Source organism: Notothenia coriiceps, unplaced genomic scaffold (assembly GCF_000735185.1).
Source record: "Notothenia coriiceps isolate Sejong01 unplaced genomic scaffold, NC01 NC01_scaffold00035439, whole genome shotgun sequence".
Classification (NCBI taxonomy): Eukaryota; Metazoa; Chordata; class Actinopteri; order Perciformes; family Nototheniidae; genus Notothenia; species Notothenia coriiceps.
The window spans coordinates 32,009-38,047 of NW_011368140.1; the positions used below are offsets into that span (position 1 = coordinate 32,009).

A 6,039-nucleotide genomic window follows, 5' to 3' on the forward strand; every position below is an offset into this window, starting at 1 on the left:
GTTATTTTGGACCATTATTCATATAGTAATCACATTACCTGAGCCCTTGAGTTGCCTAGAGCAAAATAGTTACAGCATATATTTAGTGATTTTAATGTTAACAGATCAGATGCAATAACATTTGGACCCAATTTGCCTGACTTGACACATGGAATAAAACATGGGCGTAGGAAGCATCCTCAATGTGGGTGGGACAATTTAACAGGGGGTGTGGGCAGGTGGTGGACCTCACTTCCTCTAGGGGGGTCCGGGGGCAAGCTCCGCCGGGAAGAATCAATCTGGTGCACTTTGAGAGTAAAATTAGGGACTAAATCTATGGCAGTCAGTAGGGGCTTGGACTGTGAGCCGTATGGTCGCCGGTTCAAGTCCCCGACCAGACCTACATTTGGAGTGTGGTCTTCTACCTCCTGCCCTGCCGTGGTGCCCTTGAGCAAGGCACCAGACATCCCCCTTCCCCCCTCACTCCCATTGCTCCCCGGGCACTGTACAATAGCNTGAGGTAGGCCTACATGTGACGCTAATTTAACCATCAACATCATCTAATTTGATTTAGGTGAAATTATCTAATCATTCACGCAGAGATGCAATAAATGACAGGAGTTGTCACTACAGTAGCTAGTAGGTGGGTTCGAAACCCGAGCCCGCCGAAGTTTTCAGGCAATTTTTTCCCCTCTATCTCACAATTTAACACCCTCTCTGGATTAAAGGCACTCAAAAAGAAAATGTGATTACTTTTTAACATTATACTCAAAGGGCCAGTAAATATCACCCCGGGGCCGGATTTGGCCCGCGGGCCGCCAATTGGGTAACCCTGCTGTACTGTTAGGATTTAGGTAAGCAAATCAACAACAACACATTTAGTGGTCGGAACACTTACAAATGTGGGCCGGTAGAATTTTTGTTTTTGTTTTGTTTTGTTGGCCCTCCGGCCCACACACAGCACCGACCCACCGGGAAAACTCCCGATATTCTCAATGGCCAGTCCGCCACTGTACTTCTCAGTTTATTTTACGGGACGTCTGAGTTTGGATGTGGTCATTATGATGTAACAGTCTTTGTTTTAGATGCACCGCTTTGCTTTGTCAATTATCTTTTTTGAAACAATATTCGCCTAAATAAATATTTTAGGAACTGGCTTTGTGAGGGGATGAACATGACTTAAAAAAATGTTTTTTGTTTTTTTTCTAGCAAATTAATAATCTGATTATTGGAGTATATGTATCGCCGTTTGCTAACATACTTTGTTAGTAAAGCTTAGAGCATAAGGCCATCGTGTTTTCCTCTTCTCTCTTTGTTTTGTCTGTTGCAGTATTCATGAATGTTTCTTGTATATTCCTTCAAAAACTCTAAGGACAGGATTGAGTGTCAGAGCTTCACTCACAAATTGCGGCAGCATCTGTTTCATCCACAAAGTCGTGGGACTCGAGGGTTATAAAAATACCTAATAAAAACAAGCCAATGAAAAATACAGAAAATGTTGAGTCCTCAATCTGTCTCTTATTGTTTCTATTTCTCATTCAGCTCCATTCATGCCCTCTAGGTTTCAATAATTCACACACTGCTATGGCGAAACAATTATCATTCCTGCTTCATCTGAACTACCATGGCAACAGCTTACTCATGTCAGCCAAGGAAAAATTAGGATAGCCTAATATCATCACTGCCAATTAGCATGAGTCACATTTATAGATTTACTATTCCAACTGAAATCTACTTCATTTATTTTAGCCTTTTATTAAGCCATCATTTTGTGAAACATTTTTCTTTATCAACCTAGTATACAGTATCTCTCTGTTAAGCAGAGAGGATGATCAAATGCTACTGTTTTTGAATTGCTGTAGAGTTGCCACATTTATCCACATTTATTTCAGTTGTCTGGATTTGTTATGGCGGAAGTCTTGGTTTACAGGAAACATTGGTGCACTCTTGTCTCAAACTCTATTACACTGCAGCAGGAGGAGGCCAGACCCAGCAATAATGACCATTTAAGGTCTGCTGATAAAGGATGTCAACGTCTGCATAATACCTAGGTAAGTTATATTTCTATTAAAGGACAATTTCTTACATAGCCCACTAGTTCCCAATTGTTCTTACTTACTCCACAGTGAAATCGATCATTACAGGAATGCTGTTTTTTTTTAAGGGATTTGAGCCAAAAACGCCCTAACCAAACAAAATCCCTAGTTCTAAAAACATACTGGAGAAAATTGCAATTTAAATCACACGTTTGAGATTATTTATTTATGTATTAGTTGATTATAAATAGACAACACAATCTATTATGAAACCAACTTACCTTACACTGTTTGTGATTCTAATTATGTTCTGTTTATGCCATAATGTTCTTTCAAAAAAAGATATAAGAAGAAAGTTCTTAGCCAGCATACTTTACTCCGAGTCAGTGTATTGTCTCTTCAAGAACACCTGTGTGACATTTTGTGAGTGCTGCTGTGTCAGATTCAGGAGTCACGTCCCAACGAAGGATTGGACACCTGGTGCACTTTTGTTTCATGACAGCAGATGGGAAAACCTTTGATTTCCATCCCCTGGGTCATTGTCCTCTGCTGTATCAGATCATACGGAGGGGCGAGAGGAAGGAAAGGTGGTGAGTAACCAAAGTGATTTTAAAAGTTGTTTATGGCTGTACAAAAAGCAGTGAGCATTAGGGAGCTGACCGTTCTTATTAAATAAATAACGACTTGCTGTTGTTTTCAACATTATTTTAGGCAGGGGTACATGCATGAATGCATTTATGAATATTTTATACAATTTTGTAGGGAAGTCTTTTTAAGGGGGAGATATTATTGAAAGATGCACGCAACGCCACTATGTTTGATTTTGAATGTAGATTTAAGCTATTCAATATTTTCCAGACCTAAAGCATGTTGTTTTTTCTATCATATAATGGTGATAGATAGCACACTTTGTATTTAGCTTTTCCCATCATTTTTCAAGATAATTTGCTGTTTGTAGATTGCATGTTAATCTCATTGTTTTTCATACAGTGACCTTTCACGCTGCAAATGAGGAGCTTAATCACTGTCATCTGAAAGGACACACTGCCTTGTTGAAGTTCAATGCAGCTAACAACAGCATGATACACAGGTGCACAAGGAGAGACTTGATACAAGATAGAGTTGTCTTATATACTTTAGCACTTAAACTAATGGAGAATAAAATGAGCAATGTGAGCATTAGTGTATTAATCCTACAGGCTGTTCTTTTGCCAACTGTGAGGAGGCACAGTTGTGTTGCTGGTGCAGCTATGCAACACTATGCTTTTAAAATAGTTTACACAAAGTAGGACAACCAACACTTCTCCAAAGGGATGAACAAATCCTCAGAAACAAAAAACCTGGCCTTACCCGATGATGTGACAACGACTTGTGCGTATAATTGAAATGGAAAATAAATAACACCTTGTGAACTGGGTGTCCCATTCTTCAGAATTAATGTTTATTAATAAACTACACTTTAATCACATACATGCATTTGTAACCACAGTATTGCGTTGCTAGAACATACCTCCTGACTGCTTCTCGATAATGACAAGACAGTGTGACATTATTGATCCCTGTGGTCAGTGCAGCAGCAGACTCAGCTGCACAGCAATCACATAACTGAACATAGATTAGCATATTAAGGTGGCGAGATGATGAGCAGCTCTTTTAGCCTGGGTCAGGTTGCTGGCCAACCTGCTGCATTTGCAGATGGATTGTTTTCAAAGACCATCCCACGCACTCTCGCTCTGTTTCTTTAGCTACCACCGCCCTGGCATCAGCTTGATTTTGCTCTGGGGGATTTAAGTGTTTGCTTTATTTTTCCTTTGGACAACCCCAATTATTTGTTGCACACACGTTGTTGTATTTCTCTCTTAAAGGACTTTTTGTTTCCAGTGTGGGGATTTGATTTTAAGTGATTTCCCCCTTGATGTTTAAATGTTAATGACAAGAACCTTTTTATATTAGAAACATAATTTGTTGAAACAAAATAAATAATCAAATGAAGATGAGTCACAAACAGTAAAGGAACGTTTTGGGGGAAAACATGACTCAGAAGAACAGCTAATGCTCCTCCAGTATGGATTCTATATCAATGGACCAGAATACAGTGACTCACTATCTACGTCACTTATTTGCTTGTTCCTCTGAATAAAAATTACACAAAAAAGAGCAAAAGGTAAAAATTCTTTTTTTTTTTAGAACAAGACCTACATCAATCAGATTATTAAAACTCTTGTCATTGTCTCTTATTCTGCTAATCAGCAATTTAATGAACTTATAATTACCGCTCTTATCAGGTGACTGAGCCATACCATATGTTTCACAAAATGTTCACACTCATCATTTATTCAGCTTTTACCTTTGAATTCTTCACCTATCTGTAATTCGGAGCGAAGAGAAATCTTGGGAACAAGTCAGTCGGTCCACTTGAGCCAGACACTTATCTCAGGTATTGATTCCATTAAAGTGATCTGGTGGGGGACAGTGAGCTGGCAGCTGTATGAATGTGCATAGCTGGAGTAAAGCGGGTAGTGCCGAGAAAGACTATGCATACTCAGCAGAACCCTTTATGATTACAGCCTCTGTGTCATACAGTCTGCTATTGAACATGATGACACATAGTGATGATGAAGCACAGCCAAGGAACACTGCTAGATGTTCCTGTGTGGCAGCAGCAGCGACCACCGGGAAGGCTCAGCGGTGCAGGTTAATGATTTCTCCCTCAGTGAACCTGATGTGGAATAATCCTGTAAGAGAGAAGAATAGCCGAGCACAACCCCTCAGGACGCTGCCCCCTTCCTCTCCCCTCCATCCATCCCTCTCTCTGTCTATGCTCCTGCTCTCCACCCCTCCCTCCATCCTCATTGTGTCTGTAGCTCGCCGGTGTCAGAGCGGGGGTGGGGGGACTTTTCTGTCACCACAATGAGTGTGTGAGTGTGTATTATGAAAGACAAATACAGCGTGTGGGTGTTTGCATGAGCATGCGCCTCCAAGCCTCACTGTACAGTAATGGTCTTAAATGTAGCTGTGGGGATTATGCATGCCCTCTCATTAAATTACACTGTGGGCATAAAGGGAGAAAAAGGGGAAGACAGAAAGAGAGGCAGTTTGCTTTGCCTGCCACACCCGGCCCTCATGCTTCTCCTCCTACCTTCATCCCTTCCTCTCCCCTCTATCTTTCTCTCTCTCGCATTCTCCTCCTCTGCTCTTCTAGTCTATCTGCTGGTGTTTCCATGAGAACAGAGCGCGCTGGGTATGCGGGGGGTTGCGGGTGACGTGTCCTAAGAGCACAGAGTGAGTGTTTTTGTATGTGCGTGCGTGCGTGCATTCGCCTTGCAATCATCACTGCTCTCTTTCACACGTACTTCCTGGCTAGAGATGCTGCCGGCTGAGCCAGAAAACATGCTTCTGGCATGTTGGTGGCAATTTGGGCTCAGAGCACACAGACTGCACAGAGATCCAGAGAGTGTATCACACAGTAGTCTGGAGAGCCTCAGCAATAAGAGGAGGCGACTTATTGTTCTTTTTTTTACAGAAAAAAAAATACACCTCTTTTATGTGTGAGAAATGGGAGGGGATGAAACAAAGTCATAGTGCTGGGAGAAACACAAATAAAGACATTAAAACAAGGATGCATCAGAGCAGAAATTGGAGGTATCCAGTCAGTCAGTGAGCGAGAGCCTTTTTAGGGTGGGGCCGCAGCTTTTGCTAGAGCTAGGCTGAAAGAGAGGAGGAGGAGGAGGGTGAGAAGATGTAGAAGAGAGGAGTGCTGATCTAAAAGAGGTGGGGGGGTTCATCACTGTGCAAGAAGAGGAGGAGGAGGAGAAAAAGGAAGAGGAGGGGGGATAGTGTGAAGGGAAGAGGGGAGGAGAGAGGGATGGAGGGAGAGGGGAAGGGAGGGGTTTAAAGGGTGGGCTTGTAGTCATTGTCAGGCTGCGAGTAAGAGAGAGAGAGAGAGAGAGAGAGAGAGGTGTGCCCAGGCAGACCGACTGAAGAGCGTGTGTGTGCAAACTGGGATGTGTAAATGCACTCGGCG

At 42.1% G+C, this 6,039-nt stretch overlaps 1 protein-coding gene across 1 annotated transcript in view; it reads left to right on the top strand.

The window, feature by feature from the left end:
* Positions 1 to 5,945: 5,945 nt before the first annotated feature.
* gap43 (growth associated protein 43) overlaps positions 5,946 to 6,039 on the top strand; it is an 18,882-nt gene continuing 18,788 nt past the window's right edge. The window contains exon 1 of the mRNA XM_010791346.1: positions 5,946 to 6,027. The gene's annotated coding sequence lies outside the window, so the exon portion shown is untranslated. The remainder of the gene's footprint in view (positions 6,028 to 6,039) is intronic.